Genomic DNA, 12,513 nt, shown 5'->3' with positions numbered 1-12,513 from the left:
CATGGCCACGGTGTGTACTGACGCAGCGGCCCGGCACTCCATCACTAGCAGCAAAACAAAGCCCTGCACTCAAACCAGAACTGACATTCTGAGACTGCTTCTTTGACCACTGCAAAGGAAGCGTGCCCACAGCGTTTACATCTTTCCCGACGGAGATTATCCAGAGAATGGGGCGCTCGGAGACTGAAAGGTGGAGGATGCTGAGGAGGTATGACACCTACAGCCAGGTGGGGAGGAGGCAGAAGCAGGGCAGACGAGCCGTGCTGCAGGCTAGGCTAAGAGAGGCCCCACACAAACCTTCTGTACTAAGCATCTTTCTCGAAAACACCCGCTCCCTCACCAACAAGATGGACGACATAAGGCTGCAGATTTCTAATACCGCTTGGACGACTGTGTCTTGATAATAAAAGAGACCTGGCTGCATAAAAACATTCTGGAATTGGCCGTGGAGCTAGTATGACGCACCATATGCAGAGCGGACCGAATACCTAACTTTGGTAAGACTAGAGGGGGTTATTGGCTTTCTCCTCCCTCCCTCTCCTTAAAGACATTTACCAGAGCCGTCTCCACAAGCAGGCCTCCAAATCCTGATGGACCACTCGCACCCTGAATACTGTCGGTTCAGTATCACCCACACAAACCTGCTGTACCGAGCACTTTCTCGCCAACAAGACGGACGACATGGGGCTATGGATTTCTAAACACCACTTGGACAACTGTGTTTGCTGCTACAGTGCAGACTGCCAAACAAAATTTCGTTGTATCTTTACTATGCAATGACAATAAACTATCTCAGTGGTTCTCAAATGGTGTGCCGTGGCACACTGGTGCGCCTTGAGACAAGTCTAGGTGTGCCTTGGAAATTTGTCTGACTTTACATAAGTACGACAACTATGCAACAACTAAAGAGACTATAACCAATGTCCTTACTGCATGCAAGCGTTACACGTTGCATTGCATCATATAGCATTGCATGCTCACTGTCCATCTGTTATCTGTTAAATATGCAAATGTAGATTTACATGTAAAAATATGACATCTCATGCTTTTACTTAGAAAATTGGAGGTATGGTGCCTCTAACAGCTGTGAGCCACATAGTTTGTCTCCATGTTAGCACAAGTCAGACCATAAAAATTCATAAATGCGTATGGAGAATATCCTTGCAGCACACTTTGTAAAACAAGCCAACAAGTTTCGGTGAGAAAAGTGTAAGAAAGTTAATAATATCCTCAGGTAGGACACTCTTGGTGTCTTGTCATCCTTTGTGCAACCTCTTCCCTTGTTACTTGACCATCTTAATAGGAGCAACAGAGAGAAAATAGGAACAGGGTGACTGGGGATAAACCTAGGGAGCTGCAGTGCATCACTTGCAGTGTCAGGATGCTACTAAAGGAAACTGTAATCAAACTGATGTAGCTGGCACTTGCTCACATTGCATGCAGTTGGGACTGGGACATGTTGCTACTTGCTAAACATGCAAAAGAGGTTATTTTGCAAGGACATTAATATGGTGTGCCTTGAGACGTCAGCTTGCTTTTGGTGTGCCTTGAGCAAAAAAAGTTTGTAAACTATTGAACTATCTATCTATTTAGAGGCAATGGACAGAATGTTCATGAAGCTGGGGATATTTGGGGCTTTTTCTTCCATTTTTGCAAAATAGTAATCCATAGTTGGAAAAGACGTGGTCCAGTTCAGATTAAACTGCTGCTTTCCTACAGCTACATCTCAGCTAACAGCTATCGCGGCAGAAGCCATTGGATACACCCCCACCCATAACAATCACAAACCGGAGCCGAAGCAGGCTGGGAGAAGAGCGAGAACAACCATTTCATCATGAAAAGCTTTCAATGTTGTTCTCTGCCCTTGTTTTAATGAAGACAAACAAAAATGTAGCTGTGGCTAAGTCCGAGCTAATCTCTCTACCAGCAGCCATTGTATATGTCCTCTCACTGTTTTAACTACAAAAAAGAGAAAATCTTTTAGTGTTGTTTTAATTCTTTAATTCACGCAGAAAAAGTTCTTGTAGAAGTGGCACTACGCTAAAGCTACAGCCAAGCTAAATACAGCACTGGAGGCAGCCATTGCAACTGACTTTGAGTACAACTAAGCCCCACCATACTAACAGCATCATTCTCTCCAAATGATGCAGACTGGTCCGAACAGTGTTCGGTTCAGTCCAAATGTCTGGCAAATCCACCTGCTTAGCAAGGCTACATTGGAGCTTGTTGGTGGATAAAACTCATGCCAAGGTCAGTCAGGAGAAAAGCATCTCCTCTGCCAAGAGGAGCTTCAGAGTGGCTCTCTGCTCTTGTTCAAATAAAGAAATGTGGTCTAGTTCTGATAAAACTGCTGCTGTACTACAGCTACATCTGAGCACACTGATGGCAGCCATTGCTATGGACTTAAACTGCAACTAAACCCCGCCCATATCATCTGCTCTGCAAGGTAAGAACAATCGTCCTCCATAAAGTTTGAGGTTTTTCTCTTTCCAAACACCACCGTTTGGATGTTACCCAGATGGATGTGAAATATATCCCATGCCATGAAAATGCATCCATCTAGCACGACAGCATAGACTCTGTGGACTGATATGTGAGAGTGGAAACTTTTATTAAGGTGGCGTTTTTGTTTGCTGATTCACTGGGAGTTCAGCTGCTACATGCATGTGACTAACTTTGTATTTTCCCCTTCTCCTCTCTTGTATTGCAGACTCCTGCTGATCGTTGTTACAGACAGCCTAATGCTTGACTCCAGCTGATTCAGTCATGACTAAATTATCATTGTTGTAGTTGTTAAGGCAAATGTTAGTCATTTTCTACCACTACCGACTTTACAATAAGTCTGTAATTAGTTGTTTTTGTTCTATCTTATTTCTTTGCCTCTCTTAGAAAGACAGTTAGCAATCAGTGAGCTCGACTTTACTGCAGGTCTCAGTCTGTTGAAGGTTAGCTCTCCTAGGTGCTTAGTCATTGTCAGATAAAGTAATAGCAGGTCTTCTACACACCATAATAAAGACTCTTCTCTACATGCAAAGTCTCCAAGAGTCACCTCTATTGTCATGTGGAGCTGCATTAACTCGCTGAAGCTAGTCTGAGTTTTTTTTTTAACCCTGGCTGATGCAGACATCACCTGTGGTAAAACCAGCCCTGGTGGGAATCACTGCTCTGCCTTGAGTCCTCTGACAGACAGACAGACTGCAGCCGGCCCCACAGATAATCATTAAAGATCAACATGGAGTCTGCAAATATTGACACATGCTTGTGAGAAAGCCTCTTTGCCGTCACTGCATTTATCAGGCTTCCAGAAAGATTCCAGCGATACACAGTTTAGGGAGGATGACATTCCTGTTGGTTATGAATCCTCCTCACCCTCACTCCCTTCTCTCTCGGGCCTCTCATGTTGTAGAAACCGATAAATTGGCTGTTGGGTAACTGTTTGAGTTTCAGGATTCGGCCCCTCTGTGCAAACACTCAGCCTGCAGGGGGGAACGCAAAAAAACACATCAGATCAAACGCACATCTGCCTCTCAGGTGGGAAGAAAGTTGAGGGTTTAAGTGTGACGTCGGAGACACATCTGTGAGAGAGGAACCTCGGGACGCTTTAGCAATGTGAAATATCACAAAGCAGCGATATTAAATCTGTAGTGAACATTTACTAAAGCTGCCTCTCTGCCGTCTGACAGGCCAGGTGGGTCTGGTATGTGGCAGAGAGCCAGGTATTCAGAAGGACTTTGTTTTGGGGTTTCTGCGGATGCTTTGAGGAGGCCGCTGTCGAATCATAACCTTCAAAGACTTTCAATAAAAACAGAATAAGTCTGGCGAGATGTACAGGAGCAGCATTTTATATACAAAATAATATACAAAATGCTTAGTTACCTTTCAATACCACATCTTCAAATAATAAAATCTCTATTATATTAAAAATCGATGTTATGGAATAAATCCTCCCAGTGTTGGCTCGGGCTGAGGTACTGCAGGTAGGTAGCAAGAGGTCTTTAAAGGTCACATATTCTACCCCTTTAAGACAAGTTTATATTGGTCTTAGAGGTCCCTGAAACATGCCTGTGAAGTTTGTTGCTGAAAAAACACTCCAGTACTTGATTTTTGTATGTCTAAAAACCCCTCTGATTCAGCCCTGCTCAGAACGAGCTGCTTTTGTGTCTGTGGCTTTAAATGTTAATTAGCTGTTTGACTCCGCCCCTGACTCCACCCCTCTCAGGAAATGGATGTGGCTCTCCTTATCCTCTTCTCAGCTGCCAGGAGAGAAGGGTGAAACTTCTCCCACGGAGGGCGGGCCAACGAAACCTGGGGGTGGGGCTAACTCCCCACATGACATCATGAAGGGAAAATCTGAGAGCGGCTTGTTTCAGCACACATTTTCTGAAAAGTGTGTGTTGGGGGGGGTGTTCTGATTCTTGGGGAGATTTTTCCATAATATGTGACCTTTAACAACAACAACAAATAGAAATATTTTACACATTTTAAATGCTCAAATATAAGTCCCAAAAGTAACAAAACAAAGCCAGAAGTTTCAACCTGTGTCATGGTATAATCAGTATTGGATTATCTGGTGACACTCTGTGTTGATTTTAGGACTCCATGGGTACTTTCAGAGACAATGATTCTGCAAGGACAGTGTCTGCTGGGTCACAATATTTGTTAACATGGATGAAAATGAAAGAACATTTTGGGGATTTTGCAGATGCCTGAAAATAAAAAACAAAATAAACAGCAGTGGGTCATTAAATATACTTTGTCAACCCATAAAAACCAAGGGACTGCATTTTAATCCTGTTTTTTAAATAAGGTTATGAAGGTAAATGCTTTAAGTCTCATGTTGTACAAGGGTTTTTTGGTGGGTCCCAGGATTTCAGGTCTCAAATTGGGCCGCAGCACACTGAAGTTTGGGAAAAGCCGCCATAGAACAGTGGTTCTCAACCGACCGGGCTTAAGGACTTACTAATACCTCCTTGTGACAAATCCCGACCCAAATTATTTAAAATGTTAAACCACTTTTAACGCAAAATGTTCTAACCATAAATTTAACAAAGAGACAGAACAAAATAAACCTGCTTTAAAAAGCACATAAGAACAGAAGGACAAGTATGCAAATATTTTATTTAGCAATTTTTCCCCCAAGACAGCAAAGAAATTTAGCAGTTTCTCATGGCAAAAACACAGCTTACTTATCCAGGAATGGGACAAAAATAAGTTAAAATCTTGGGAAAAAAGACTGGATCTGGCATACCCCTTTGTAAATGGTGGGTAACTTTAGAACCGTAAGTCGTAGACACTAACTTGTTTTTTCATATGAAAGCTCCCCTTTCTTATTAAGTCCTCCATGCATTTGTAGCTCTTGCAGAACATTTTTTAGTGAGCCTGAAACTTCTATGACGTTTTGGGGTCTTTAGAGATTAAAGCCACAATGTTAGATCCGATAATAAGCATCTGTTAATCATTTTTAATCTATTTTCCATCATGTGCTTTGGCTTTCTTCAGTGGGTAGCGCCATATTTGTTGACGTGCAATGCATTGTGGGAGGATCTGATGACCATAGGCAAGCTGTTCAAAGCTCAAATGAATCAAACTGCAAAAAAACACATGGACTTTTTTCAAAGAAAAGGCTTGGTCACTAATGTTTACTGTGTGTTATCAATAAAAATCTTTGAGTTTCAAATTCCGATTTGTTTTTTCTTTTGTCTTTAGGTTCCTATAACTTTTTGAAAAATTCTAGTGACATTACTGTAGTAGATATATTCTTAAAGCCAAGGTTGTCCTGAAAAAAAAGGATGTATAGACCTTGACGTTGCACCACAAGGTTGATGTTTTACAAGCTTTTTAATACAAAAAGTCCAGGAGAGACAAAATTGTTTAAAACAATGGCTGCATATGTGAGGTCTAAGGGTTAAACGCCATAAACTTTTGCTGCTTTTTTTTCCTGGCACACATCCATCAACCACTGGAAACAGCCTCATAACTCACTTTTGGGTCCAGACCCACCAGTTGCTAGAGTCTTCACTCATATCTTAACCTGGATATCAAGAGCACTGTTGTAATAGAAGTGCTGCCAATGTGTTTGTAAAATATAGACAGTGTGCAGGAATTCTGATCATTAGAAATCATGAAATTTCCCATTCATGCATCACACACTCACATTAACCCCTTGGTAGGAGAGAAATGCTTCCTTCTGCTTCCTAGGCTACCTTACAAGTTAGCCTTAAATCACACTAAATCAAAATTACCGTCTCCATCAGTGTGTAAACGGCCAATCTGCACATGTGCATTATGGTATAACATCAAGGCTGAAATAAATGCTTGAATCAATGAATCAGGCAGCTGAAACTGAACCTTAATGTTCTTAAAATTGGTACCTTAGAGGCCAACAACTCCTCATAATTAGCTCATGAAAACAAAAGTTCCATTAAGCATTTACATAAAGGCTGATGCTTCACTGAGGATTTATTAATGTATTTTTCTGTCTGAAGTTGGTGCAAATGGGAGCTAATTTCACCTGTCAGACAAAAAGCCTTAGAGCTCTCTAAATCTTTTATGATGCCTTCAACACCAGGCAGCTGTGAGCTACTCAACAGGCCTGAGCTACATGACCTCTGGTCCTCCTACGGTCACAAACCTCAGCTGAGAGGAGCAGAACATGTGCGTTTGTCTGCTTTAACAGGAAACATTTCATCACAAACAAGAGGGAGTGTTAGGACTGTTTCTCTTTATCTACCTTTGAATCTTGGCGAGATGTTTCCACGCCGCTCCCTTTGATTGTTGTCCTGAAAACATCTGATATCTAAGTCCCTAGAGATAGCAGAGGGAGTTCACTGTTTACACACGGAGGTGAATTGTCCTCTGATGTCAGAGTCAGGACGGGAAGCTCAAAGACTGTGGCGATGTGGGACTGCAGGATTTCAACCTGGGGTCACATCAGGCCACACTGTCATGTACAACATACTATATAACCCATTAGCTACGAACAGCTAATGCTACTGTAATACCACATCTGGCTGTGCTACATCTGACTGTATATGGGTCAGGATATTCCTGCAGCCTTGTGCTTATAACTTTTCTGGTCAGTATTTAGCACTTCCCAAAGCCTATCCATAATGGAGTTCTTTTTTTCAAGATGCTGCAAGATTTTCAAATCTTTTAATTCTTGAATAGCATGAGTGCTACACCAGTGTGGTCTGAAACCATGACTGCGAGTAGGAAGGAAGCAGTCTTTAAGAGAGGGGTCAACAACTCCATTTGCACAAGGGTCGGATTTTTTTTAACAGGCGCTCTGGAGGCCAAACATTAAAATTAACTACAATAAAAATCAATATTTTGGTTTGATTAACATATTCTTATAAAAAATATTATGTCCTTCAAAACTTTATGGAACTTTTAGCCTTCTGAGATCAGCCCCATCACCTGTACTGCAGCCAGCCACAAGGGTGCAACTGAAATATTCAGCTACATATTTCTGGACCCCCCCCCCCCCCATGATGTCCATTACTGAGTTTGACTTACGTGTCATGATTGGCCAAAATCACATGAAGGAAACGGAGCTTCAGTGTAGATTCTCAGAAGGGGAAACCGCACTCTTAGAGAAACTTGTGTGGAAAATTGATGTGGAAAAACCCCAGCTTTATTCAAGACTGTTAAATATACGTTTACCATGCCAACTTAAAAAGACCTTACTTGTGTGCATCTTGTTTGATAAGTTGCTGGCTTGAAGGTTTTATTTGAACTGTAAGGAAAAAAGTCCCAGGACTAGGTTCAAGTCATTCCTGTTTCTTATTTGATCTACAGTCCTCCTCTATCAGTTAGTGGACATGCCAAAATTTCTTACAATTAAACAAAGAAAAAAACAAAATAATAATCTTTGGCCATAAACAAGAGCGAGAAAAAGTCAGCGCTCATTTAGTGTGGCTGTCACTAAAACCAACACCTCAGGCCAAAAACCTGGGTGTAGTTCTTAACTCTGATCTGAATTTTTACAGTCATATTAAAACAGTCACAAAATCAGCTTACTATCACCTCAAAAATACTGCAAGAATTAAAGAATTTCTGACTAAACAAGACACTGAAAGACTTATGCATACCTTTATTTTTAGTAGGCTTGACTACTGCAACAGCGTCCTCGCAGGCATAAGCAAAAAAATCTATGAGACAGTTACAGCTTGCTCAACATGCTGCTGCTAGAGTACTAACCAACACATAAAAAAATTGAGCATGTAACACCAGTTCTTAATTCTCTACATTGGCTTCCTGTACCACAAAGGATAGATTTTAAAATTTTACTACTTGTTTTTAAATCTTTAAACGGCCTTGGGCCTAAATACTTCCTAGACCTTCTTGTACCGTACGAAGTGCCCAGAGTTCTCAGATTGTCTGGGACAGGTCTCCTGACTGTACCCAGGACAAGAACCAAACAGGCTGAGGCAGCTTTTAACTACTACACACAACGCCTCTGGAACCAACTGGCCGAGCGCTTGAGATGTGCCAAAACAATTAACACATTCAAATCAGGGCTGAAAACATTCCTGTTTACAGTGGCGTCTGAATGAAAAATCAAGTATTTTAATGAAGCAATCTGCCAGATCTGCAGGACTCTATTTGTAATGTTCTTTGCTTTTGTGCAGCTGTAAAGCACTTTGAATTGCCTTGTGTCTAAAAGGTGCTATATAAATAAATTTGCCTTGCCTTGCCTATGGCAAGAAAGGCATTAAAAATACAGCGAGTAACAAATGTATTAGTCCACCTGTCATATTTGTCTCAGACCACAAGCATCATGAAGTGCTTTAATGCAGACTCTTTCATTTTCAGTGCGCTCTCCACGTTTTGCCATTTTGATCAGGAATGAGGAATTTCAAACTGAATTCACCTTTTTATGCCCAAATTTGAGCCGGCTCACTGGGCTTCTCTGAGAAGTCAGAAATGAATCAAGCATAACATTCAAGCACTAAAACTCATTTTTCTGTTCAGGAATGCAAGTAAATAACTATAATTTGACATATTAATCAAGAAATATTAATGTGCTTTACTATTTTTTTCAGTTTTTTGTACATCAGTAAATTTCAAAATTCATGGATAACAATAATAATTATTTTTAGCATTAAAAATATCATTTGGGTTAAAGAGCTTCTACATATTGGTGTATTAACCATTGCAGAAACATAAAAAATGATTTTGGTAATTACCAATGCTGTTAATTTAGGGCTGCTGTGGCATAAACCTTACTTTGGGTGGTGGTCTAATAAGTTTGTTTAGCACTGTGTATATCTTTAAAAATATTGCACGCTTTATTTAATTACCCTTCTCAAATTTTCTGAATTTAACAATCTTCCTAGGGCCGGATGGGAAGCTGTGGGGGGCCTGATGTGGCACACTGCCACACAGCTTAAAGAACAACTGCAAGGGCTACTATGGCAGGAAGCTACATTACAATTTATACAGGAGAATATCAATAATTTGTTAAACCAACTCTTAATACTGGTGCTGACAACTTTTCACAACACCTCACCAAATCATTATGCAAATTTGATTTTAGTGTCACAAACATTAATTTTTTGTTTTTCAGTTAAAGTCATGGATGGTTTTGTGTCTCAGGGCTCTTTGGATCACTAAAATCAATCTTAGACACCTGTGATGATTAGTTTGCCAGGCGAGTCCAGTTAAAGGAAAACGACTTAAGCAAGGACATTCCACATCATTCAGCAGGCCACACCTCAAAGTGTAGGATCCTCCAGAGGCTTGCAGTCGTGTATAAACCTACTATTCAGCCACCCCTAACCACTGCTCACAAGCATAAACAGTTGCAGTGGGCCCAGAAATACATGAAAACTCATTTTCAAACAGTCTTGTTAACTGAATCGTCCAGATGGAGGAGTAATGGATGGTTGGTGGAAGGCCACCATGTCCCAACAAGGCTGCGACATCAGCAAGGAGGAGGCGGAGTCATGGGGCGAGTTTCTGACTGACCACTTTCTTCCATGGTACAAAAAGAAGAACCGTGCCTCCCGTAGCTAAAATTTCTTTATGCATGACAATGCACCATCTCATGCTGCAAAGAATTCCTCTGTATCATTGGCTGCTGTTGGCATAAAAGGAGAGAAACTCATGGTGTGGCCCCCACCCTCCCCTGACCTCAACCCTACTGAGAACCTTTGGAGCATCCTCAAGCTAAAGATCTATGAGGGTGGGAGGCAGTTCACATCAAAACAGCAGCTCTGGGAGGATATTCTGACATCCTGCAGAGAAATTCAATCAGAAACTCTCCAAAAACTCACAAGTTCAATGGATGCAAGAATAGTGAAGGTGATATTAAAGAAGGGCTCCTATGTTAACATGGAATATGTATTTTTTCAGATGTTGATTATCCAACAATCAGTGATCACCAAGACTTGCCTGCATTCTCTATGTTTATACAAGCTGCAAATCTAGAACTCAACAGTGAACTAGAACAAACTACAGTTAATTTGCAGATCATTATAAAGTCTCCTGCTGGAGGAAAAAAACGTCCATCCCTGATCTCGAGTCTTCCACCTGCCTCCCCTGCACACGCTCAGAGCGGCAGCATCATTATCACCTGGCAGAATAACAGTGGAGTCAGAGTAAAGTGTCTTGAAGGCCTGTCAGTGTACGTGGGCAGAGTGAGGGCTGTTTTACTGCTGGCAATCATAACAAACAAGGTGAGACTTGTGACACCTGTATTTTGTCAGAGCATCATATTCAGGCTGATCTGTGCTCCTCATAACAGTGTTTAGGTGGGAAAACATGTCATTATATTTGACTGGATAGTGAGATAACTGCATACTGAAGGTGGCTGGAGGAGTGTTTATGAAGTCAGTCAACAGCAGTCAAAGATATATTCATAAGTAGGTATCCTACTGAATAGAAAGAAGTGTTCAGCAGCCCTTGTAGCTCTGAATACAAAGCTTCATATTTTCTATTTAAACCGAAACATTTAAATAATAAATTGAATTGATAAATGTTTTATTTTTATTCTTTGAATTCTATGTACAGCACATTAAATTGCTGATCTGAGTCCTTATCAATACCACTATCAATACTTTCTATAGTTTTTTGGAATGACAAAATAAAAGCAAGTATTTAAACTACAAGTGGTCTTAGCTGAGTAGTGCTTGAGTTAAAAAGCTATGATTCTGTCTAAAATTTCTTACATTTTTGAATTTAATGAAAAAGGGGGCATCTGGACTTGAGATGGAACAAAAGATGTGATAAAGCAAGGACACAGAGACATGCCTTTCAAAATAAAAGCACATCATAGACTTTTGGTCACATCTCTAGGCACACATTCACAACCCACGGAAAATGATTTTACCACAGACTACAGGGTCCTGAGTCACCAGTCGAGAGGCAAGGATCTATTTCAAATGTTACGTCTGACTTCTATACATGTCCCCATCTGCAATGCCGCATCCTTGCACATGCTCAGATAACCCTGACCAGATAAAACCGACCTCTTCAACTCAGCCTATGATATTGGTGAATTGTCTCACTGATATAAAGCATCCAAGGATTTCTTAAAAGTGCTACATTAAGGCTGCATTAATTCAAGTGATTGGCATTTCTATTATTATACAAGTTAATAAAACTCCTTGCATGTAATTTAGTATTTGGTCCATGTGGATTTCACTTACAAATGACTTTGTTTTTAGTTTCCTTACATATGAGAATGCCTAAATACATTATTTGTACCACTATTCAGAAAAAAACATTTCCAGATATGATTTTTGGTCCTGGAGTTCAGTCCTATGACTGTGTTTTTGGACATAATGAGCCACTGTGATGTACCTCTCCTATGTTTTTGGATTGTCAGTCGTCACTGCTGTGTACCTGTGCATGTTTCTAAATGGTCGTGGATCACTGTCATGCTCTCATGCATGTTTTTGGAATGTTGAAGATCACTCTCATGTCTATGTGCATGCATTAATAGGAAGGTATCATTGTTATGTTCCTTCCTGTGTTTTTTGGACTAGAGTGAGCCACTGTACCTCTCCTGGGGTTTTGACTGTCGTGGATCACTGTTGTGTACCTGTGCATGTTTCTGGACTGTCGTGGATCACTGTCGTGTACCTGTGCATGTTTCTGGACTGTCGTGGATCACTGTCGTGTACCTGTGCATGTTTCAGGACTGTCCTGGATCACTGTCGTGTACCTGTGCACTTTCCTGGACTGTCGTGGTTCACTGTCATGTACCTGTGCATGTTTCTGGACTGTCCTAGATCACTGTCATGTACCTGTGCATGTTTCTGGACTGTCCTAGATCACTGTCGTGTACCTATGCATGTTTCTGGACTGTCCTAGATCACTGTCTTGTACCTGTGCATGTTTCTGGACTGTCCTGGATCACTGTCGTGTACCTATGCATGTGTCTGGACTGTCCTAGATCACTGTCTTGTACCTGTGCATGTTTCTGGACTGTCCTAGATCACTGTCGTGTACCTATGCATGTGTCTGGACTGTCCTAGATCACTGTCTTGTACCTGAGCATGTTTCTGG

General features: G+C 41.1%; 1 protein-coding gene across 1 annotated transcript in view; it reads right to left on the bottom strand.

The window, feature by feature from the left end:
* usp43b (ubiquitin specific peptidase 43b) overlaps positions 1-12,513 on the bottom strand; it is a 135,712-nt gene that overhangs the window by 121,997 nt on the left and 1,202 nt on the right. The window lies entirely within an intron of this gene.

Source organism: Cheilinus undulatus, linkage group 21 (genome assembly GCF_018320785.1).
Source record: "Cheilinus undulatus linkage group 21, ASM1832078v1, whole genome shotgun sequence".
NCBI classification, from domain to species: Eukaryota; Metazoa; Chordata; class Actinopteri; order Labriformes; family Labridae; genus Cheilinus; species Cheilinus undulatus.
The sequence above is the reverse complement of the archived record's forward strand: the minus strand, read 5'-3'. Positions and strand labels throughout refer to the sequence as shown.